Source organism: Schistocerca americana, chromosome 9, assembly GCF_021461395.2.
Source record: "Schistocerca americana isolate TAMUIC-IGC-003095 chromosome 9, iqSchAmer2.1, whole genome shotgun sequence".
In the NCBI taxonomy this organism is placed as follows: domain Eukaryota; kingdom Metazoa; phylum Arthropoda; class Insecta; order Orthoptera; family Acrididae; genus Schistocerca; species Schistocerca americana.
This window is the reverse complement of record NC_060127.1, coordinates 35,629,040-35,655,542: the sequence shown is the minus strand read 5'-3', so window position 1 is coordinate 35,655,542 and position 26,503 is coordinate 35,629,040. Positions and strand designations below refer to the sequence as shown.

The 26,503-nt window shown below is 44.0% G+C and overlaps 1 long non-coding RNA gene and 1 pseudogene across 1 annotated transcript in view; one reads left to right on the top strand and one right to left on the bottom strand.

Annotated features, from left to right (window-relative positions):
* The window catches only part of LOC124551301, a 300,143-nt gene that overhangs the window by 31,493 nt on the left and 242,147 nt on the right, over positions 1–26,503 (bottom strand). The gene's annotated exons all lie outside the window — the stretch shown is intronic.
* On the top strand, positions 13,103–13,220 carry LOC124551655 (annotated as a pseudogene).

Sequence of the window (26,503 nt, the reverse complement as noted above, 5' to 3'; positions counted from 1 at the left end):
ACACAAAGAATGGAGATAACATTCTTAATGAAATAACCGAATTCAAAAACTCATTCTTCAACAGTCTTAAGCAAGTTCTAATTCAATAGATTAAAGATATGTCAATGTAAATAACTGACCACAAATCTGTCAGTACTAAGAATATCGATACAAAACCTCGATAATCGATGCAGACACAAATGCTACAGTCCGTCATGTTGTGTTGTGTGTATAACATCGAAACAATTTGTGCAGGGAATTACGTCGGCAGTCACTGACAAAATATTATGTGCCTTAGTGTAATGTCAATCAACAGCTCCGCCATTACACCAGTGATGCAAGTGAAGCATCAAGATGATGAAATTGTAAGTGATCAACTGTCATATAAAAGCCTTTCACACTATTTTCGTTACACATAACTGATGCAAATCTATCTGCATCCCATACAGGCTGTGATATACATAGTCAACCACAAGGAAGAAAACCAGCAGAAGACATCACTGATTTCGATTTCTAGCAATACACTGCCCCCCTCCTTCCCCTCAAATGCCACACCAGCAGCTAGAGTGAAAAACAATGGAGAAAGAGTTCTAGATTAATCTAGTTTAAGACTGTTTATTTTTAAGTAACATTTCTCTATATGTATGTTGTTGTTGTTGTGGTTTTCAGTCCTGAGACTGGTTTGATGCCGCTCTCCATGCTACTCTATCTTGTGCTAGCTTCTTCATCTCCCAGTACCTACTGCAGCTTACATCCTTCTGAATCTGCTTAGCGTATGCATCTCTTTTTCTCCCTCTACGATTTTTACCCTCAACGCTGCCCTCCAATGCTAAATTTGTGATCCCTTGATGCCTCAAAACATGTCCTACCAACCGATCCCTTCTTCTAGTCAAGTTGTGCCACAAACTCCTCTTCTCCCCAATTCTATTCAATACCTCCTCATTAGTTACGTGATCTACCCATTTGATCTTCAGCATTCTTCTGTAGCACCACATTTCGAAAGCTTCTATTCTCTTCTTGTCCAAACTGGTTATCGTCCATGTTTCACTTCCATACATGGCTACACTCAATACGAATACTTTCAGAAACGACCTCCTGACACTTAAATCAATACTCGATGTTAACAAATTTCTCTTCTTCAGAAACGCTTTCCTTGCCATTGCCAGTCTACCCTTTATATCCTCTCTACCTCGACCATCATCAGTTATTTTGCTCCCCAAATAGCACAACTCCTTTACCACTTTAAGTGTCTCATTTCCTAATCTAATTCCCTCAGCATCACCCGACTTAATTCGACTACATTCCATTATCCTCGTTTTGCTTTTGTTGATGTTCATCTTATATCCTCCTTTCAAGACACTGTCCATTCCGTTCAACTGCTCTTCCAAGTCCTTTGCTGTGTCTGACAGAATTACAATGTCATCGGCGAACTTCAAAGTTTTTATTTCTTCTCCATGGATTTTAATACCTACTCCGAACTTTTCTTTTGTTTCCTTTATTGCTTGCTCGATACACAGATTGCATAACATCGGGGATAGGCTACAACCCTGTCTCATTCCCTTCCCAATCACTGCTTCCCTTTCATACCCCTCGACTCTTATAACTGCCATCTGCTTTCTGTACAAATTGTAAATAGCCTTTCGCTCCCTGTATTTTACCTCTGCCAACTTCAGAATTTGAAAGAGAGTATTCCAGTCAACATTGTCAAAAGCTTTCTCCAAGTCTACAAATGCTAGAAACGTAGGTTTGCCTTTCCTTGATCTTTCTTCTGAGATAAGTCGTAGCGTCAGTATTGCGTCATGTGTTCCAACATTTCTACGGAATCCAAACTGATCTTCCCCGAGGTCGGCTTCTACCAGTTTTTCCATTCGTCTGTAAAGAATTCGCGTTAGTATTTTGCATCTGTGACTTATTAAACTGATAGTTCGGTAATATTCACATCTGTCAACACCTGCTTTCTTTGAGATTGGAATTATTATATTCTTCTTGAAGTCTGAGGGTATTTCGCCTGTCTCATACATCTTGCTCACCAGATGGTAGAGTTTTGTCAGGACTGGCTCTCCCAAGGCTGTCAGTAGTTCTAATGGAATGTTGTCTACTCCCGGGGCCTTGTTTCGGCTTAGGTCTTTCAGTGCTCTGTCAAACTCTTCACGCAGTATCATATTTCCCATTTCATCTTCATCTACATCCTCTTCAATTTCCATAATATTGTAATATTGCCCAGAAGTACATCGCCCTTGTATAGACACTCTATATACTCCTTCCACCTTTCTGCTTTCCCTTCTTTGCTTAGCACTGGGTTTCCATCTGAGCTCTTAATATTCATGCAAGTGGTTCTCTTTTCTCCAAAGGTCTCTTTAATTTTCCTGTAGGCAGTATCTATCTTACCCCTCGTGAGATAAGCCTCTACATCCTTACATTTGTCTTCTAGCCATCCCTGCTTAGCCATTTTGCACTTCCTGTCGATCTCATTTTTGAGACGTTTGTATTCCTTTTTGCCTGCTTCACTTCCTGCGTTTTTGTATTTTCTCCTTTCATTAATTAAATTCAGTATCTCTTCTATTACCCAACGATTTCTACTAGTCCTCATCTTTTTATCTACTTGACCCTCTGCTGCCTTCACTATTCCATCCGTCAAAGCTACCCATTCTTCTTGTACTGTATTTCTTTCCCCTATTCCTGTCAATTGTTCCCTTATGCTCTCCCTGAAACTCTGTACAACCTCTGGTTCTTTCAGTTTATCCAGGTCCCATCTCCTTAAATTCCCACCTTTTTGCAGTTTCTTCAGTTTTAATCTACAGTTCATAGCCAATAGATTGTGGTCAGAGTCCACATCTGCCCCTGGAAATGTCTTACAATTTAAAACCTGGTTCCTAAATCTCTGTCTTACCATTATATAATCTATCTGAAACCTTCTAGTATCTCCCGGATTCTTCCATGGATACAACCGTCTTTCATGATTCTTGAACCAGGTGTTAGCTATGATTAAGTTATGCTCTGTGCAAAATTCTACCAGGCGGCTTCCTCTTTCATTTCTTAGCCCCAATCCATATTCACTTACTACGTTTCCTCCTCTTCCTTTTCCTACTGTCGAATTCCAGTCACCCATGACTATTAAATCTCATCGTACATTTTATCAATTTCTTCATCATCTGCAGAGCTAGTTGGCATATAAACCTGTACTACTGTAGTAGGTGTGGGCTTCGTATCTATCTTGGCCACAATAATGCGTTCACTATGCTGTTTGTAGTAGCTTACCCGCACTTCAATTTTTTTATTCATTATTAAACCTACTCCTGCATTACCTCTATTTGTTTTGTATTTATAACCCTGTATTCACCTGACCAAAAGTATTGTTCCTCCTGCCACCAAACTTCACTAATTCCCACTATATCTAACTTTAACCTATCCATTTCCCTTTTTAAATTTTCTAACCTACCTGCCCGATTAAGGGATCTGACATTCCACGCTCCGATCCGTAGAACGCCAGTTTTCTTTCTCCTGATAACGACGTCCTCTTGAGTAGTCACCGCCCGGAGATCCGGATGGGGGACTATTTTACCTCCGGAATATTTTACCGAAGAGGACGCCATCATCATTTAACCATACAGTAAAGCTGCATGCCCTCGGGAAAAATTACGGCCGTAGTTTCCCCTTGCTTTCAGCCGTTCGCAGTACCAGCACAGCAAGGCCGTTTTGGTTAATGTTACAAGGCCTGATCAGTCAATCATGCAGACTGTTGCCCCTGCAACTACTGAAAAGGCTGCTGCCCCTCTTCAGGAACCACACGATTGTCTGGCCTCTCAACAGATACCCCTCCGTTGTGGTTGCACCTACGGTACGGCTATGTGTATCGCTGAGGCACGTAAGCCTCCCCACCACCGGCAAGGTCCATGGTTCATGGGGGGGGGGGTTTATAAGTATGTATGTATATGTATGTATGTATAAACGTCTGAAGATGAACAGAACATGTTCGAAACGCGTTGCATGATGTTAGATTCAGCACACAATAAAAAGTGACTGTTAGCAGAAACTTGAAATAAATTTAAAAAAATGGCTCTGAGCACTATGGGACTTAACTGCTGAAGTCATCAGTCCCATAGAACTTAGAACTACTTAAACCTAACTAACCTAAGGACACCACACACATCCATGCCCGAGGCAGGATTCGAACCTGCGACCGTAGCGGTCGCGCGGTTCCAGACTGTAGCGCCTAGAACCGCTCGGCCACACCGACCGGCTGAAATGAATAATTATCCCACACAGTCACGGTGCACAAACATAGCCATTATGGCTGAAAATAATTATAATCCGTAGTACCCATGAACCATAATACCAATGAAATCAGAATTATTTTTAATACCTTCAGGTGTTGACGTGCGTTGATATATATATATCAACGGGGACAGGTGAAAATGTGTGCCCCAAACGGTATTCGAACCCGGGATCTCCTGCTTACATGGCAGACGCTCTATCCATCTGAGCCACCGAGGGCATAGAGGATAGGGTGGCTGCAGGGACTATCTCGCGCACGCCTCCCGCGAGACCCACATTCTCACCTTATACGTCCACACACTACATTCGTAGTGTCCCACCCCAACACACTCATTACTCGTGGAAGACATTCTTACCAAGTCCCATAAGAGTTCGGGGAATATGTGTGCATCCGCACAGAAGAAGAAGGTCACGGCCGGTGTTGCCAGAACTATATACTTTTATGGATATGGTGTCTGTACTTTCGGACATGTCCGAAAGAACAGACACCATATCCATATAAGTAAATAATATCAATGAGTGACAGTTGGAATAGGCCAACTCCTACAAATATCTGGGTGTAACACTTTGTAGGAATATGACATGGAATGATCACATAGGTTCAGTCATGGATAAAGCGGGTGGTAGACTTCGGTTTATTGGTGGAATGCTGCGGAAGTGCAATAAATCTACAAAGGAGATTGCGACCGGTTCCAGAATATTCCTCAAGTATGTGGGGCCCGTACCAAATAGTACTAACAGGTGATACTGAGCGTATACGGAGAAGGGAAGCACCAATCGTCACAGGTTTGTTTAATCCGTGAGAGAATGTCACAGAGATAATGAAGGGATTGAACTGGAAGATTGTTGAAGATAAACTTATCCTGAGAAAATTTATTAACAAAGTTTCAAGAACTGGATTTAAACGATTACCCTGGGAATATACTACAACCCTCCTACGTATCGCTCGCACAGATATCATTAGGATAAGATAACAATAATTCAGACAATCATTCTTCCAGCGCTCCATACGTGAATGGAACAGGAAGAAACCCGAACACTGGTACAAATGGTGCAAATGGCTCCAAGCACTATGGGATTTAATATCTGAGGTCATGAGTCCCCTAGCCTTAGAACTAATTAAACCTAACCAACCTAGGGACATCACACACATCCATCATCCATGCCCGCGGTAGGATTCGAACCTGGCACCGTAGAACACTGGTACAATGGGACGTACCCTCTGCCAAGCACCTCTCGCTGGTTTGCAGAGTGTAGATGTAGATAAGTCTAAATTAATGAATTTAGTGTTTCGTTGTTGTTCTGCAGATAGGCTCCAGGGAACCTCTCCACCAAATTGTCGTCTGTCAAATGTTTGCACACACGAGCAAGAGCTTCAGTAACTTCACTCTTCGGTGGTGGCTTATGATGAAACGTGTCTAGTGTCCCGTTTGTATGAGCTTGGTTCCATTCGCACCAACTTTCAGACCAATAATCGTCCTGCGGTTTGTCATCCGTTAAATTCCTTCGATACAGTAAGGGCATAACTGCTTTTTTCATCTCACTTTTGTCGAAAGCAATTATTTGAGACGTCTGGTGGGCAAGTGTATCTAATAGATATTCTCTTCGACCTAGAATGTTACAATAGCTTTACAGAAATATATGGATCGTAGTCGCAAACGGTCCAAGAACGGAGAGCTCCTAGAGTGGGCGGTTAGCGCTTCCGCTGAAACGTGATTTTCAGATATTTCCCGGCAAAATGCTTTTGATCACATGTTCTTAAGACTATATAAGCAGTTAGAGAACGCAAAAAACTAGTTTTTGAAAGAATGTGAAACCGTTTTGACTATTTTTATACCGTGACTGTCTCAAGTAATATGTAAAGGTTTTTTTAAATTACCGCTACCAATCACAAACTATTGTATTACCGTACTTATTTATTTAGCGACATGTTTCGAGGGAATAACTCATCTTCAGGCTAAACGGCATTACAAAAACAATTTCACACTAAGGTCATACTGATGTTACATAGTCTTTTCATAAATGCTGTGGCTATCCTGTGGAAGAAGAGAAAACTTAGTAAGAGGCGATGTCACTTTGCAAGCTGGACTGTTGGTTGCATGAAAATGTTTTGTAACGGTCATTCACTTTGTTCTTCTGGCGTGGCAGATAAACGGGACACTAGACACTTTACAAAACATTTTCATGCAAACACCAGTCCAGCTTGCAAAGTGACATAGCCTCTTACTTCGTTTTCTCTTCTTCCACAGGATAAGAACAGCATTTATGAAAAGACTATGCAACATCAGTATGACCGTATTGTAAAATTGTTTTTGTAAGGCCATTTAGCCTGAAGATGAGATATTTCCTCGAAACATGTCACTAAATAAATAAGTAATACAGCTGTTGACTAAGTTTGTGACTGGAGCGGTATTTTAAAAAAACCTTTACATAGTTTTTGAAACCTTGAGACGGAAATTCCCCTAAATTTCTTTGGTTTCGCTACAGGCTAACACTCATTCTTTGAAATGGAGCCGGCCGAAGTGGCCGTGCGGTTAAAGGCGCTGCAGTCTGGAACCGCAAGACCGCTACGGTCGCAGGTTCGAATCCTGCCTCGGGCATGGATGTTTGTGATGTCCTTAGGTTAGTTAGGTTCAACTAGTTCTAAGTTCTAGGGGACTAATGACCTCAGCAGTTGAGTCCCATAGTGCTCAGAGCCATTTGAAATGGAAATAGAAAAAGAATTTTTTCTTGGCTTCCTTTACTGTTTGCTCAATATACAGACTGAATAATGTGAGAGATGGACTACGAATCCGTCTCAGTCCCATTTCAACAACTCCTTCCCTCTCATGTTCTTCGATTGGTAACTTCATCCTGCTTTCTCTACAGTTTGTAGATGACCCTGTATTTTAGACCTACAACGTTCAGAGTTTGCAAAGTGTATCCTCTGGTCCACATAGTCAAAATCTTTCTTTAATCCTACAAAAGCTATAAGCGTACATTTTCCTGCCTTCAGTCCATCTTCTGAGGTGAGTCAAAGCGTCAATATGGTCTCGAGTGTTCCCACATTTCTCCGGAACACAAACTTATCATTCCCGAGGTCGACTTCTACCAGTTTTTCATTCTACTGTAAATAATTCGTGTCATGACTTATTAAACTGTCAGCAGCTGAATATTTAGAATTGGATTATTACATTGCTCTTGAAGTGTGGTAGTATTCTGCCCTTCTCACATGTCTTCCACACCAGGGGGGGATAGTTTCGTCATGGCTGTCTCTCCCAAGAATCTCAATAATTCTTGTTTCTTTCAGTACTCTGTCAACCTCTTCTTCCAATATTTTATGCCCTATTCCACCTTCATTTAATTCGCCTTTACTTTCCGCAATATTGTCTTCAAGTTTCGTTTCTTATTATGGCCCTTCCATATATTCGTTCCACCCTTCGGCCTTCCATTCAACATCCACATATACATACTCCGCAAGCGAGTTCATGATACGTGGCAGACGGTAATATAGGAAGACATACGTAGGGAGAAAACGGTATATTCGTCTCGGAATTTTAACGGTACACCATATCATAGTGCACAATGCCTCTCTTGTAGCATCTGCTACTGGAGACAGTTGAGCACCGCCATGACGCTTTCGCGCCCACTAAACGAATTACTGAGCCGAATTCTTTATTTAGTGCTTGCTTATTATGTAAGCTTCTGATATTTATACAGAAGCTCTCTTTTCTCCAAAGGAAACATACATGGTTTGATATAACACGTACTTCCGCTTTTACCCTCGCGTTAATTCAAGTACATGAAAATAGCGTTATGCCTCTAACCGACTTCTTCCACTGGCAAGACCAAAAGACTGTTTGCAAACGCTCGTCCGCGACCTCCGAGTAGGAAAGCAGCTCCTGTCATCTAGCGTGCCTTCCATGAACTTCCACGGGAGACCACGGCACATGCCTACGGAGCGGAAAAGATTTGGGACGGGTTAAAATCTCTCTCCGATTACAACTTTGGGAAGACAACAGCGTGCTTTGATCCTGTCCAAAAATTAAAATAGTGTCCTTCCCAAAACGGAAAGAGGTTATACCCCGTGACTAAAATATTAGCGGGTAACAGTTGAAATTAGTCGTACGCATGTCTGGGCGTAACAGTTTGTGAGTATACGAAAGTTAGTTACTCAGTTGTGATGCATAGATCATTTGAACGATTCTTCTATCGAAATCATGAGGAACGAGTTAGTTTACAGGATATGTATGCATGATTAGTGCTAATTTTAACGAAAGCATTATTACGTTCTCCATTTCTTTTTCTACTCATGCAACTACAGTTAAAAGCAACATTTTTTTTTAATTTTTTTGTACTGGCTACCAGTATGTAAGTAGAAATTTTTTAATGAAATAGAGGGAGTTGTCCAGGAGAAATGACTTTAAATTAGATTTAAAACTTGCTTGGCTACCTGTCAGACATTTCATAGTATTGGACAAATGAACAAAACTTTTTGCTGCTTCATACTGGACTCCTCTCTGAGCCACTGACGGGCTTAACAATGCGTAATAAATGTCATTTTCCCCCTATAGTGTTGCAGGTATGTACATCACTATTCTTCACAAACTGTGATGGATCATTTATGACGGATATCATTAGGGAATACATCGACTGCGACGGTGCAGTGAAATCCCTAGCTGCTTGAAGAGGTACCCACATGACATGGCCTTAAATACTTTCTTTCCAGGTGATGAGTTACCCCAGAAAATTACTCCGTAAGACATTATTGAGGCGAAATACGGAAACTATGTCAGGAGGTTGATATATTTGTTTCCAAGATTACAAGTAATACGAAGAGCAAAAGTAGCTGAACTTAATTGCTCGAGAAGCTCACTAATTTGCTAATTCCATTTCCAGTTTTCATCAATATTTACACCCAAAAATATGGAGTATTCGGCCCTAAATGGTTCAAATGGCTCTGAGCACTATGGGACTTAACATCTTAGGTCATCAGTCCTCTAGAACTTAGAACTACTTAAACCTAACTAACCTAAGGACATCACACACATCCATGCCCGAGGCAGGATTCGAACCTGCGACCGTAGCAGTCGCGCGGTTCCGGACTGAAGCGCCTAGAACCGCTTGACCACCGCGGCCGGCCTATTCGGCTCTATTTACTGACTCCTGCTCATGTGTTCCATCAGTTGTTGGTATGACTGTTTGTTGCACAGAAGTGAACGTAGTTTTTTTTTTTTTTTCAAGATTTAGGGATAGTCTATTTTCAGAGAACCACTTAATTATCCCTTGGAAAATATCATTTACCTAATCTTCTGTTGGTTTCTCTCTAATAGGGTTTAAAATCACACTAGCACCGTTCCAATTTTATTTGTTGAATGTTAAGTGAAAGGTCATTCACATATATAAGGAATAGTAGCTGATCAGAAATGGAACCCTGTGGAATCCCTTTGTTGTTTTTTTCCCAGTCACTAAAAAGAATCTTCGGCATGTTTACGTTCTGCTAATACAATGTGTGAAAAAGTGTGTGACTATGTATATATATCCCAGTATGTACTGTAAAATTAAAGATATGTATTGTGTATACGAACTGCACAACAGAAGCAGACATCATAGAATGTTAAACTGCAAACAACTAAAAAACCTGATGTAAATCACTAAAAAGCACCTGAAGATGAGCCTCCAGGGCTCGAAATGAATAGTGCAGTAAATAAACGTACCTGTGACTGATGGCGGTTTGTTCTTCATTTTACGAATATAAAAAATTTTGTACCCCGCTGTAAAACAGCAAATACAATAGCAAAGGTTAATTAAAAACAAAACACAAGCGACTGATCCAGATGGCGCTCCAAGAATCGACCTCTGAGAGGGTCCGGCAACAAAGACTTTCGCGAGCGATGAGATAGGCAGCCAAGAGTTGCACTCGCTTCGCAAGGTGGTAACTCAGACTAGCGGCAGATTAACGAATGACTAATCATAATCATAAACCAAATGCAACGATGCAACAATACGGCAAAGCCGGAACCGGTGGTCTTCACTACGCCCTCAGAATACTGTGTTTAGAGCGCCCGGAACGAGAAAGGAACCACTACCAGATTTCGGTCTGATTCCACAAACCCGAAAATCTGAACAAAAAAGTCACAGTACAGAACACCAGACAAACTAAGAGTAACTAAATCCCCACTCCATTTGCGTGCGAGGCCAAACCGAAATGTAACCAATCAGAATCAGCAACCACACGTCATTGAGGAAACAATCGCAACGGGAGTCAGAATTAAGTACCAAATGAGAGACATCAAGTTCATTAGGCACACAAACGCACACTGAACTCACTGTGACAATTCTGAGGACGGTTGGCAGAATTAAACTAATCTCTTCACTGCTTTATTAATTCACAGTTGAGTAACCACACCGTCTAAAGACTGAGCCAAGTGCTTTTAACACAGTAGGGTCTTCAAGTACTAAGCGGTACGCAGATCCACCAAACAGCACATGACGGAGCGATGATAATCTGTCACATCATCACATACGTACTATGGGGCCTACACAGGTGACTGACTCCGCTCTACTTGGATTGAAATGCGCTCCTCTCAAACCTTGCTGGATCCAGTTTACAACGGGATCTTGCACCCTCGTGACCACAGCCCTTCCGGCCCTTAATGGGCTCCGGAAAGGCTGAAAATCATGAAAAGTTCAATTTTTACTTTTTTGCGTTTTCTGAATCTGCAGACTATTACCTTTTAATAGATATATAATTTATTCAATTCCGAAGACTACAACTATTTTTAAATTTTTTTTTGAAATGTGTTCTACATGGGCGTGACTCACTGTGGCGCTGTTAAACTGCTGTCAAATGGTGTTATTATTAACGTCCGTGTTCATCAGGTACATTTTAGTGATGTGAGATAAAGTATGTGTTGTGACTAACCTGTGATGGTTCAATATATATCGCTGGTGTGATTGTCGATTGTTTCATGTTTATTTACTCTGTCGTTATCTCGAAAATATTCGTAATTAATTCTGTTTCTTGAGTCTCTGTTTTGTTGAAGTATAATAATGAGTAGAAGTAAAGTTATTAGAAATCCTCTGAAGGCTTTTAAGAAAAGGAGAAATGTTGGAAAGCCAAAGGTATGTGTTATTACTGTAAACAATAAAGACGATAACCAAGTGAGTGAACCTAACCTCTCAAGTACACCTGCCCATAGCAGTCAAAGTGGGAAAGAAAATACTTCACAGAAGAAGCTTGGTTCAATGAGTGAAAACTATGAATGTTTTATGGGCGAATCGGATGTGAATGAAATATTTGATATGTCGGTTCTCAAAGGAATTTTTTCAAACTGTGTAAGATGTATTCATTGTAGTGAAGTTGGTCTGGAACTCTCCATAATAAAGCACGTAGGACTTGCTAGTGAAATACAACTGAAATGTGATAAGTGTTCATACATGACCACCTTTTGGAACAGTGTTGCAGTAACTGCAACTGAAGAAAATGGTAGCAAAATCTACGAACACAACAACGAGCGATGCTTGCTTTAGACAAGGAACGCCTTCGGGCTGCAGACAGGGCTGTAAAGAGTCTAGAAATACAAGCAAGAGTAAACAGGAGGAGGAACAAGAGGAAGCTGGAGGAGGAGTTTGCAGAGGATGAAGATAGTCCATCCTATGGACCTGGAATGCACTAAAAAGTTAATCCAATCTTTGTCGCTCGATTCCCAAAACTTTTATTTTCTCATACTAATTACATGTTTTCTAAGGATCTTCCAAACATATTTGTTTCAAACTTTCAGTAAATGTTACACAGTACCTTCTGCATAATTTAACACAGCCTTTTTCCAAAAAACTCTATATTTTTGAATATATAAACAAAAAATTGCAAAAAAATGTTGTGAATTTTCATTACAATTGAAAAAAAAGCATCTTTAATAACTGAACTAAAATTTTGTAAAATCCCTGTGTTAAGTTGTAGCCCATATTCCAATAAATAATCTGTAAAAAGTTCAACTTCGTACCTCAAATACTTTGTGAGGGAAGATGTAATTTATAAGCGTTATTTTAACATTGCAAGTATAGAGCGTTCCGGAGCCCCTTAAGTCCAAGCGTGCCGCCAGCGGTCCCGGCGTGTTCCGCAGTGCACGGACCTGCCTGCTCCTGAGTCCCCACCCCAACTGGCCCACTCACACCACCCGGCCAAACCAACGACGTCTCCCCAAAGATACGGTAACAGTTACTACATATCGATAACCGCCGCTGCTGCCACTAGTGGACAGGCAACACTTGCGAAACCGAGTGGCGCCAGTCAGCACGAAAAGAAGACCTTCAAACGCAACCATGCCAACCAAACGATACGTCTGGTCTGCAACAGAGGGCGGAAACCTACAAACAGCACCAACGCGAGCCGCAGCACGGCTCAGAGGTGAGGGGGGGGGGGGGGGGGGGGGGGTTGTTAGTGGCACCAGAAGTACCCTCCGCCACACACCGTCAGGTGGCTTTCGGAGTATGATGTAGGTGCAGATCAGGTGCGTCCCATGGTATATGTTCCTCAATGGTGACGCTGTGCTCCAAGACGAATGGCCCCCTGTTCACACAGCTCGCAAGGCCTGGTTTTGTGAGCACAAGGGTGATTCGTCACATCTCCCTGGCCACCACACTCACCAGATCTCAATGTCATTGGCTCTTGGTGGTCTGCTTTGGAGAGAAGAATACATGATCGCTTTCCACCTTCATCATCCTTACCTGAAGTTGCCATTATTTTGCAGGAAGAAATCGTTAAAGGTACCTTTGAAAACATTACACGACCTGTATTTATCCATTCCCAGACGGCTGGAAGCTGTTTTTTATGCCAGTGGCTTTCCTACATCGTATTACACATGGTGCCAACGGCCTTACCGCAGTGGTAACACCGGTGCCCGTCAGATCACTGAAGTTAAGCGCTGTCGGGCTGGGCTAGCACTTGGATGGGTGACCACCCGGTCTGCCGAGCACTGTTGGCAAGCGGGTTGCACTCAGCCATTGTGAGGCAAACTGAGGAGCTACTTGATTGAGAAGTAGCGGCTCCGGTCTCGGAAACTGACATATGCCCCGGAGAGCAGTGTGTTGACCACATGCCCCTTCATATTCTCATCCAGTGACGCCTATGGGCTGAGGATGGCACGGCGGCCGGTCGGTACCTTTGTGCCGCCCTGGCCTGTTCGGGAGGAGTTTACGTCTATTACACATGGTAACGTGTTCAGGTTTTGGTGTTCCCATATGTTCGTCCCTATCCTGTTGATGGTACTGCAACAAATTTCACACTAAGTAAATATTGGAAACACATCCGTCGCGATCGGTTCAAAATATCAGGCTCACGACTTGACAGCGAATGTAAAATTTTAACTTCACGAAACCCTAATAATTTAAGGTTCTTTGATTCAACTACTTACGAGCCAGTTACGTCACATCAATACGTGGGTGAAGAAATGTGTGGGGTTATGAATCTCACATATACGGAGATGACAAAATTCATGGGATAGCGATATGCACATATACAGTTGGCGATAGTATTAAAATCAGAATTCAAAAGAGCTTTGGAAGACTTCACATCGAATAAGACAGAAGGGACAACATTCCATCAGAATTTCTAAAATAATTGGAGGACAAGGCAACAAAACAACCATTCACGTTGGAGTGTAGAATGTTCGAGACTCGCGATATACTATCATCCACACAATTCCGAAGATTGCAAGAACAGACAAGTGCGAGAATTATCGCGCAATCAGCTTAACACCTCACTCATCCACTTTTCTGAAAGGAATAATTTACAGAAGAATGGAAAACAAAATTGAGGATTTGTGACATGATGATCACTTTGGCTTTACGAAAGGTAAAGCCAGCAGAGAGGCAATTCTGACGTTGCAGTTGATAATGGAAGCGAGGCTTAAGAAAAATGAAGACCCGTCGACCTGGAAAAAGCGTTCGACAATGTAAATGGTGCAAGATATTCGAAATTCTGAAAAAAATAGCCGTAATCTATAGGGAGAGAGGGGTAATATACACTGGAGCGCCAAAGAAACTGGTATAGGCATGCGTATTCAAATACGGAGATATGTAAACAGGTAGAATACGGCGCTGCGGTCGACAACGCCTACACAGAGTACGCGAAAGAACTTGCCCCCCTTCTAACAGCCGTGTACCGCAAGTCTCTAGAGGAACGGAGGGTTCCAAATGATTGGAAAAGAGCACAGATAGTCCCAGTCTTCAAGAAGGGTCGTCGAGCAGATGCGCAAAACTATAGACCTATATCTCTTACGTCGATCTCTTGTAGAATTTTAGAACATGTTTTTTGCTCGCGTATCATGTCATTTCTGGAAACCCAGAATCTACTATGTAGGAATCAACATGGATTCCGGAAACAGCGATCGTGTGAGACCCAACTCGCCTTATTTGTTCATGAGACCCAGAAAATATTAGATACAGGCTCCCAGGTAGATGCTATTTTTCTTGACTTCCGGAAGGCGTTCGATACAGTTCCGCACTGTCGCCTGATAAACAAAGTAAGAGCCTACGGAATATCAGACCAGCTGTGTGGCTGGATTGAAGAGTTTTTAGCAAACAGAACACAGCATGTTGTTATCAATGGAGAGACGTCTACAGACGTTAAAGTAACCTCTGGCGTGCCACAGGGGAGTGTTATGGGACCATTGCTTTCACAATATATATAAATGACGTAGTAGATAGTGTCGGAAGTTCCATGCGGCTTTTCGCGGATGATGCTGTACTATACAGAGAAGTTGCAGCATTAGAAAATTGTAGCGAAATGCAGGAAGATCTGCAGCGGATAGGCACTTGGTGCAGGGAGTGGCAACTGACCCTTAACATAGACAAATGTAATGTATTGCGAATACATAGAAAGAAGGATCCTTTATTGTATGATTATATGATAGCGGAACAAACACTGGTAGCAGTTACTTCTGTAAAATATCTGGGAGTATGCGTGCGGAACGATTTGAAGTGGAATGATCATACAAAATTAATTGTTGGTAAGGCGGGTACCAGGTTGAGATTCATTGGGAGAGTGCTTAGAAAATGTAGTCCATCAACAAAGGAGGTGGCTTACAAAACACTCGTTCGACCTATACTTGAGTATTGCTCATCAGTGTGGGATCCGTACCAGATCGGTCTGACGGAGGAGATAGAGAAGATGCAAAGAAGAGCGGCGCGTTTCGTCACAGGGTTATTTGGTAACCGTGATAGCGTTACGGAGATGTTTAATAAACTCAAGTGGCAGACTCTGCAAGAGAGGCGCTCTGCATCGCGGTGTAGCTTGCTCGCCAGGTTTCGAGAGGGTGTGTTTCTGGATGAGGTATCGAATATATTGCTTCCCCCTACTTATACCTCCCGAGGAGATCACGAATGTAAAATTAGAGAGATTAGAGCGCGCACGGAGGCTTTCAGACAGACGTTCTTGCCGCGAACCATACGCGACTGGAACAGGAAAGGGAGGTAATGACAGTGGCACGTAAAGTGCCCTCCGCCACACACCGTTGGGTGGCTTGCGGAGTATCAATGTAGATGTAGATGTAGATAAGACAACAAGTGTCTGGCGCAGTTGTTAGATCGGTAACTGCTACTACAATGTCAGGTTATCAAGATTTAACTGAGTTTGAACGTGGTGCTACAGTCGGCGCACGAGCGATGGGAAACAGCATCTCCGACGTACTGATGAAATGGTGATTTTCCCGTACGACCATTTCACGAGTGTACCGTGATTATCAGGAATCCGGTAAAACATCATCTCCGACATCGCTGCGGCCAGAAGAAGATCCTGCAAAAAAGGGAGCAACGTGACAGAAGCGTGCCCTTCCGCAAATTGCTGCAGATTCCAATGCTGGGCCATCAACAAGTGTCAGCGTGAAAACCATTCAACGAAACATCATCAATATGGGCTTTCGGAGCCAGAGGCCCACTCGTGTACCCTTGATGACTGCACGACACAAAGCTCTACGCCTCGTCTGGGTCCGTCAACACCGACATTGGACTGTTGATGACTGGAAACATGTTGCCTCGTCCGACGACTCTCGTTTCAAATTGCATCGACCGGATGGACGTGTACGGGTATGGAGACAACCTCATGAATTCATGGACCCTGCATGTCATCAGGGGACTGTTAAAGGTAGTGGAGGCTCTGTAATGGTGTGGGGCGTGTGCAATTGGAGAGATATGGGACCCTTGATACTTCTACATACGACTCTGATAGGTGACAGGTATGTAAGCATCCTCTCTGACCACATGCATCAATTCATGTCCATTGTGCATTGCAACGGATCCAGCACGGCGTTCCGTATTACCCGCCTGAACCCACCGATTCCATAATCTGCTAGCAGTCATTGGATCTCGACCAAAGCGAGTAGCAATGTCGCGATACGATATACCACAATCGCGATAGGCTACAATCCGATCTTTATCAAATTCGGAAACGTGATGGTACGCATTTCTCCCCCTTACACGAGCCATCACAACAACGTTTCATCAGGCAACGCCGGTCAACTGCTGTTTGTGTATGAGGAATCGCTTGGAAAGTTTCTTCATGTCAGCACGTTGTAGGTGTCGCCACCGGCGCCAACCATGTGTGAATGCTCTGAAAAGCTAATCATTTGCATATCATAGCATCTTCTTCCTGACGGTTAAATTTCGCGTCTGTAGCACGTCATCTTCGCTGTGTAGCAATTTTAATGGCCAGTAGTGTACTTGTAATTGCAAAGGACACAACTTACTTCACTCGTCGTCGGTGATGTCGTCATGTGAAAGTCCATTATGGTGGTCTGGATGGATAATTTGGAAGAGTCGAAACATGTATTCTTCCTGAAACTCGTTCGTTTCCCGCACAGTCCGCGATGAAATTGTAACGGTATTTCGGCATCGAAGCTATTCTTACGAAGTTCTACACACTTCTCACCACCACAGACTACACAGTCCCTTCATTCCTTGTCCGGTAGTACTCCATACTTGCGACAAAAAGTCGAACAGCTTTCTACGCTGGATAAACATGGAATTAGATTTTTCCATGTGAGAGAATCCTCCGAAGAAACGTCAAGAACACCAGACATCCCACTCACTAACGACATAAATCGTCTGGGTTTCCCTAGCAACTCACAAATAATTCGCGGAGGTATGTAATTTATAGCAACTAAGGGATCGACGGAAAACAGATAGAGATGACGATCACAAATAATTGATCACAACACCCACCACCGATATACAATCGCATGTTCGATATATATCGTTTGGACCCCGCGACTTCGACAGGCAATCCATTCTTGTAAATTACCAGAAATGGTTATGTTCGGCTGTTTGGAGACGACCTCCAACCATTCATGGACGTGATGTTCGCAAACAACGATGGAATTTTTATGGATGACAATGAGCCATGTCACCGGGCAACAGTTATTCGCAACTGGTTTGACGAGCGTTCTGAACAGTTTGAGCGAATGATCCGGCCATCCATGTTGCCCGACACGAATCTCATCGAGTATCTATGGGACATAATTTGGAGGTCAATTCGTGTAGAAAATCCTGCACCGGTGACGCTTTCTCAGTTATTGGCGGTTATAGAGACTCAGGTACGCAAATTCTGTCACGTTTGCTAAAAATAATTTCTGACAGTGTATTTTATGCAATTTTGAGACATTTTACATCAAGCTATCTATGTATTCAATGTCTTTTAGGTCTGAGAATCGTCATAGCTGCCCGAAATTAATTACTTGGATAATGAAATTTTTGTGATCCACGACAGGATTTATAACAAAACGAACACGGTTTTGTCCTCGTCGCCCACAAAAGTCGCCTTATCAGTACTCGATGGAACACATGTGCTGACTGACCAGGAAGTTATTCATTTCTTTAATTTATTGAAGCTCATTTTATCCTAGTTAAATAGGAGAAATGCATGAATTCTGATCCACCTGCTGAGGTGTCCGCCCCCGGTAGCTGAGTGGTCAGCGCGACAGAATGTCAGTCCTAAGGGCCTGGGTTCGATTCCCGGCTGGGTCGGAGATTTTCTCCGCCCAGGCACTGGGTGTTGTGTTGTCCTAATCATCATCATTTCATCCCCATCGACGTGCAAGTCGCGGAAGTGGCGTCAAATCGAAAAACTTGCACCCTGCGAACGTTCTACCCGACTGGAGGGCCTGGTCATACGATATTTACATTTATTACCTGGTGAAGTGGCGAAATCCAACTGCTTGGTACAAACCAATACCGTGTATGGCAGTCTAACTTTTAAATTGCGATGTCCACTATCTCTTTTCGTAGCAAGCGCTCCAGTACACTATTAGTAGCTCGTAAGAAAGCATTCGCTAATTCTGTGCGCTGGAACGTGAATATCTCTGTACTCGATCGGAAGTTTTCAGGAGGTTCCGTCTCTCGAAAATGCTGCAATACAATAATTATCCACCAATGATCACCTCGTACTTACCTCCCCCCCCCCCCAAGGCGCATAATTTAGGTGGGTGTAATAAAACACCCTCGTACGCTTAACTGGCATGGATCGCACGCGTTGTTTGACGTGGATAAGATTTTCAACATCTCGTCTTCCTTCTCCTTGTGGATCCACTGACACCCACAAAGCCAGCGTACTCCCTCTTTCTTGAATGAGTTAACAAGGTACTGATAATCTCATTCCCCCTACTAACGCAATCATAGAGCTCTTCACCATTCGTGTACAACAACTGGCGCACGGGAAAATTGATATTTGGCTCTGAGCACTATGAGAGTCAACTTGTGAGGTCATCAGTGTCCTAGAACTTAGAACTGCTTAAACCTAACTAACCTAAGGACATCACACACATCCATGCCCGAGGCAGCATTCGAATCTGCGACCGTAGCGGTCGCGCGGTTCCAGACTGGAGCGCCTAGAACCGCTTGTTCTCTCCGGCCGGTCAATTGATATTTGAACTGGATACTAAAATCCATTGAGGTATAACATGTGAACACAAACTGCGACTTTCGTCTTCCACAAGATGTACCGCATGTAAAGCCGGGTTCAGACTCGCAACTAATATGACGTGGTATTCTGTAGTGACACTATGAGCTACCGTTTACACAGAACGCCACAAATGCTACGTAGTTGCACAGCTTTCGTTATGGCGTCGTCTGAAATTATATAGCAGGTATTACATTGCACGTTATGGCGTTGGAGCTTCGACTAGAATTAAATATAAGGAAGAAGAAACCCAAATGTTGGACCTGAACATAGATTTCGTGCATCGAAATATCAGTGGCCTGAAACACTTTTATAAAACAAATAACACCCAAAGGTGAAAACGCTGTCCGTTATGTCAAACTAACCACGAGCTGCCATTTAACTATTACCTGCAGACACGCTACTCTTCCAACATTTTAGAATCTTATTGTATTCGTTGAAGTAGGCATTTCGGATGATTAATTTTTAGTGTAACAGCTGCGACATCACATTTCCTGTTTTCTGTATGTAATCAACGATTTATACAGTTATTTATTTATTCATCCAAAAATCTTTCAGGATTGTGACACACACACGCACACACACACACACACACACACACACACACACACACACAGACACACTGCTACAGAAACTTAACAGTAATATTGGGTTGTCCTTCTAGTAGCTGCAGTATCTGCCGACCACTGTTTCGATTTTCCTGTAGTAAAATGAGAACACACTGAAATCGAATGGAGTACACCTTCAATTGTTCCACGATAACTGCGACGAAACGCTCGTGCTTCGAAATACAGGGACCAGGCAGTAGTGTTGGAAGGCGACTGGCGTCACTAAGTTCAAGCGACTTGAACTTTATGTGACAAGACAAAATGTAAGGCACTGAAAAATGGTTGTTGCGACGCTCAACTGCACTGCCACCGCAGTATGGCATCAGCCGTAGCGTCACTTTCGTTGCGTGAATGAACTTGGCTTGAACGTGTGTTGAAGAGTTTACGGTGAATTTTGGCTAGGCAGGTGTTTTGTCTGTGACCGTCGGAAATTCAATTTCCTAAATGTTGGCAGCAGTGGTAGGAGTGGTGTGTGCCGCGAACCGGCAAGGTCGCCTGCTGTAACAAAAGACGATCGTCACGTCACGCATCACGGGTGGAAGTCGTCACGGGAGGCAGCGCGGCACGAGACCACTCCAGAGTGTGAGGCCCTCGGCTTTGGTCGACAACATAAGCCTGCTCAAAGTTAACAGTGACATCGTTTTGAAACTGGTCGATGCACTTAACTACATCTACAAAATGGTTCAAATGGCTCTGAGCACTATGGGACTCAACTGCTGTGGTCATCAGTCCCCTAGAACTTAGAACTACTTAAATCTAACTAACCTAAGGACATCACACACATCCATGCCCGAGGCAGGATTCGAACCTGCGACCGCCCGCATCTCGTGGTCGTGCGGTAGCGTTCTCGCTTCCCACGCCCGGGTTCCCGGGTTCGATTCCCGGCGGGGTCAGGGATTTTCTCTGCCTCGTGACGGCTGGGTGTTGTGTGCTGTCCTTAGGTTAGTTAGGTTTAAGTAGTTCTAAGTTCTAGGGGACTTATGACCACAGCAGTTGAGTCCCATAGTGCTCAGAGCCATTTGAACCATTTTTTCGAACCTGCGACCGTAGCAGTCGCACGGTTCCGGACTGCGCGCCTAGAACCGCGAGACCGCCGCGGCCGGCACTACATCTACATACATACTCCCCAAATCACTGAACAGTGCCTGGCGGAGAATACTTCGTACGAATATCAACGATATTCTATTCCATCGAAAACCCGTAATAAGCGAGTGAAAAATGAATATCTACAGGATACGCCAAACAGTTGCGACAAAGGTCAAAGGTTTGTAGATGGTGTCGTGAGAAATAAATCGAGAACAGAAACCCGTTTCCGGAAACGTCATCCAACGGCGTCGAAGTGATAGGCGCCGGCTCCTGAAAGTAGGCCACCCCTTCGGCAGCAAACGGTAGGCGAAACGTCTCGCAATGTTGTTTATTATTCAGTGATCGCGACTGATTGTCACGATCGGCAGTGGAGAAGCTGAAATTAGCTGCTGCGCAGACTGTCCTTGTCTCCTATGAAAGTGATGCTCAGTTACTCGATATGCCCGTCCAGTTTGTTGTGGACTGGCAAGACAGCCAATCCACAGTGACGGGTAGCCGAAAGGCACGCGTTTAAGCTCACGCAGGCTGGCGTGAGGTCTGGAACAGTTAAAGGAGTTATACTAGCAAGAAAAGTACGTGGCTGCTGGAATACTTAACTTTAATCCATAATTGGTGAACATCGGTCTGACGGTACATGCATCACAAGATAAATAGCAAATGATAATGGCGCCTTGCTAGGTCGTAGCAAATGACGTAGCTGAAGGCTATGCTAACTATCGTCTCGGCTAATGAGAGCGTAATTTGTCAGTGAACCATCGCTAGCAAAGTCGGCTGTACAACTGGGGCGAGTGCTAGGAAGTCTCTCTAGACCTGCCGTGTGGCGGCGCTCGGTCTGCAATCATTGACAGTGGCGACACGCGGGTCCGACGTATACTACCGGACCGCGGCCGATTTAAAGGCTACCGCCTAGCAAGTGTGGTGTCTGGCGGTGACACCACACAGTTTTGACCATTCTTCCGTAGCACTACATTCTCTGTTTGTCTGAAGTGCTTGTCGTCCACGTGTCACTTCCGCACAAGGCTCATGCTCCCCTCCCCCTCTCTCTATCTCCGCCGCTTCCACCCTCTTTCCATATCCACCTCTTCCTTGTCTCTTTCCACCTCCTCCGCCCTCTCTCTCTCTCTGTCCATCCAATCCTCCCATCTCTCTCTGTCCATCTCCTCCTCCTCTTTCTCCTTCCACACAATCATTCTTATGCCCAACAGGAGGTTGCTGGCTCCTTCACACATAGTATTTCTTTTCAGACATCAAGCAATACGCCGCGGTGGCCAAGCGGATCTAGGCGCTTCAATTCGAAACCGCACGACTGCTACGGTCGCAGGTTCGAATCCTGCCGCGGGCATGGATGTGTGTGATGTCCTTGGGTTAGTTAAGTTTAAGTAATTCTAAGTTCTAGGGCACTGATGACCTCAGATGTTAAGTCCCATAGTGCTCAGAGCCATTTGCACCATTTGAACCATCAAGCAAAGTTTAGTTGAAGTCGATCCAGAGATTTAGGAGGAGACCTTTACATTTGACACATTCCACACATATTTGTACACATATTTCACTGGTATATCTAGCGAATTTTGCGACGCAATTTCGTTTTCATGCAGGTCAATGTTTATGACGTCGTATCTCCTGAATATGTGCCGAACAGTAATATAATTCTGCTGATAGATCCAGCGGTAAATGTAGATACTGTCTATGAAATGTGTTGCGAAAAGAGTTAGTAGTAAAGAGGTAATAAATTAAAAGATCGCGCCCAATGTGGCAGTTTTACTGCGTGTAGAGCGAAAATTTAGCGAGTGTTAGACTTTCTTTTATTTTCACTATTTGGAGGAGATGGTCGTCGAGAAAAAGCTTCTTAAAGAATAAAATTTATGTGTAAAGTTTGTCGCAAATACTGGGTGAATAAATTCGGTGAAATTTCGTGTTGTAGGTTGCACTCCTTTTTCACCCCCGCGGCGATTCTTTCCAGACACTAAGTGATACGTGTACAAAGTTTCGTTGTAACCAGGCAAGTGCTTTAGGAGCAGATGTGGAACACACGTACATTCAGGGTGACAATAATTGAACTATATGAAAAAAACGTAAATTAGTTACAAACTATGCCGTGCACACGCTTTATTCAACAAGTAAACGTCACTACAGATATTCCGATTTAGGTTGTGATATGTCCGATATGCCTGCCATCATTGGCGATGATGTGGAGAAGACGAATAGCGAAATTCCGCACGACCCGATGATGTGTAGAACATCTATACTGTCGATGACCTCGTGAATGGCTGTTTTCAGCCCAGGAATGGTTTTGAGGTTATTGCTGTACATCTTGTCTTTAATATAGTCCCACAAAAAGGAGTCGCTTGTATTCAGATCCGGAGAATTTGGTTCAAATGGCTCTGAGCACTATGCGACTTAACTTCCGAGGTCATCAGTCGCCTAGAACTTAGAACTAATTAAACCTAACTAACCTAAGGACATCACACACATCCATGCCCGAGGCAGGATTCGAACCTGCGACCGTAGCGGTCACGCGGTTCCAGACTGAAGCGCCTTTAACCGCACGGCCACACCGGCCGGCCCGGAGAATTTGGCGGCTAATCGAGGCCCATGCCAGTGGCCTCTGGATACTAGAGCCAGAATGCAATCCCCAAATTGCTCCTCCGAGACATCAAGCACTCTCCTGCAGCGATGGAGTCGAACTCCGTCTTGCGTGAACTACGTATTGTCGAAATCAACTTTGGATAATGGGGATGAAATCATGTTCCAAAACCTTCAAGTACTATTCGGTAGTCACCGTGCCATCAAGGAATATCGCATCGATTATTCTGCGACTGGACACTGTACTCCGTACAGTCACCCATTGAGGGTGAAGAGACTGCTCAACGGCGAAATGGGGATTGTGCCCCAAAAGCGCCAGTTATGCTTATTGACGAACCCATCCAAATGAAAATGGCCTTCGTCGCTAAACCAAACCATATTCACATCAAAGTTCTGTTCGTCAGTTCTGTGGACAATAGTATTGGCGAAACACAGTCGCTGTTCCTTGGCCCTGGGCGGTCATGGGTAATGAGTTTGAATTTTGTGTGGAAAGAGATGCAGGTCACAAATTTGTCGCGGTGTCTCCTGGTTGATTTCCACCTGTTGTGCAGCTCGTCTAATCGTCGGAACTTCGATGCTGTCGATGACCTCCTGAATGGCTGCTTTCAGCTCAGCAATGGTTTTTGGGTTATTCCTGTACACCTTACCTTTCACATAGCCCCACAAAAAGAGTCGATCTAGGCCCATGCCAGTGGCCTCTGGGTACCAAAGAGCCAGGATGCGGTCGCTAAAGTGCTCTTCCAGGACATCAAACACTCTCCTACTCCGATGGGGTCGAGCTCCGTCTCGCATGAGCCACATGTTGTAGAAATCAGGGCACTCTGGAAAGTGGAGAGGAAATCATCTTCCAAAACCTTCACGTACCGTTCGGTATTCACCGTGCCATCAATATCGCAGCAGCTGTTCCGTAACTGGACATACCACACCACACAGTCACCATTTCAGGGTGAAGAGACTTCTCGATCGCGAAATGCGGATTCTCGGTCCCCTAAATGAAGCAGTTTTGATTGTTGACGAACCCATTCAAATGAAAGTGGGCTTCGCCGATAAACCAAACCATGCACACACTAATTTCCATCATGTCCCGCGGCCAACCGTGCAGTTTGAACGTCCTAACTTAAACCGTTCAGACGTTATGACGACTTTATTTCATGTAGTTCAATAGCTGTCGCCCTGTATATACGGAACTCCTATAGTAGCCGTAAAATCCTAAATATATGGACATAAGGTTAAGGGTGTTAGTAAAATTGTCCTTTTCAGTAACGCTGTTTTTGCTGTAGCCAGTCTGAATTTTATATCCTCTCTATTTCTGTCATCATCAGCTATTTTGCTGCCAAAATAGTAGAATTCATCTGCTACTTTTACTGCCTCGTTTTGATTAGTCTGGAATAGGACGTACGGAGCTCCTCGGGCTGCCAGGACGGCGACCATTGTGCGTATCTGTGACGAAGCTGCATGTGATCCCGTCCCGGTTAGCAGCCGAGGATGCGAGACCGTGTCGAACGCCTGTTGGACATCGAGGAAGACTAAATCCACCTGTTGGTCTACATATAACCTCACCGAACAAAAAACAAAAAACCAGTCACCCGTAGAGAAATCATAAAAAGCAGCATTTAATACCGTGTAATTCCGCCTCGGGACTAGGTAACCACCTGCATTCGGTTAGGAAGAGAGTCGCATTCAACTTCAGTCACTGGCTGAGGATTCGGTCGCGCAGTTTCACCAAGTTGCAGGGATGCTGCTGTCGACGTTTCACCCGCTTTTCTAGCAGTTGCCACAGATATTCCATGGAGTTCAAGTCAGTTGATTTTGCAGGCCAGTCAAGTTGTAATAGGGTGGGGGACTGTTTGTAAAGTCAAGCACATACTCTTCCAGCAGGATGAACTTTGCTGTTGATGTTTTTATGTGTCTGTGTGTCATTACATTTAGCTCCCGGCGAAATGTTCGCTCGCTGACAGGTTGGGGCAGACCATCATTCACTTTCTGCAGCAGTCCTCTCTGGTTTGAAGCGATTTCGATTAACAGCCCTTAAAACGTATTTACAATCCCTCTCAGTCAGGATCTTTTTCCGACAATAATTATGACTTCATGTATCGTAGCCATGTCTGTTACAGGTGCCGAGAATTCTTCCGGGTTGTGTGGCCGTGGTCCATGGAACTCTTCTATCCCTGACGTTTCGTCCAAAGCTACGTTGGGCATCCATGGACCACGGCAACACAACCCGGAACAATTCTCAGCAGCTGAAACATCCGGTCGTGAAAGCCTTCATTGCATGTGTGTTACACTAGCCGCTGAACAGTCCGCCAAGAAACACCAACGAAGCCTGCATTTTAACACACCTTATGCCCATTGGCACTGATAAACAGCATTACCCCCCTCTTGCACTGTCACATCGTTGCTTTTACACACGTTTTCGCACAATGTCCGCTTGAAACATATATCTCTCGCTGATCGCTGCTGCCTCACAGTGCGGTACAGAAATAATGGGATAGCGATACACACATATAGAAGACGGCAGCAGTATCGCGTAAACAAGGTATAAAAGGGCAGTGCATTGGCGGAACTCTCGTTTGTACATAACTCACGTAAAAAGGTTTCCGACGTCATTTCTCTACGCACAACGGGAATTAACAGATTTGAACGCGGAATGGTAGTGGGAGCTAAACGCATCGGACATTCCATTTCGGTAGTCGTCAGGAAATTCTGAAATCCACAGTGTCAAGAACGTGCCGAAAATTCCAAATTTCAGGCATTACCTCTCGCCACGGACAACGCAATGGCCTACGGCCTTCACTTAACGACCGAGACCAGCGGCGTTAGTGTAGAGTTGTCAGTGCTAACAGACAAGCAACACTGCGTGAAATAACAGCAGAAATCAACGACGAACGCATCCTTTAGGACAGTGGGGCCAAATCTGGCGTCAATGGGCTATGGCAGCAGACGACCGACGCGAGTGGCATTGCTAACAGCACGACATCGCCTGCAGCGAATCCTCTGGGCTCGTGAACATATCGGTTGGACCCTAGACGAGTGGAAAACT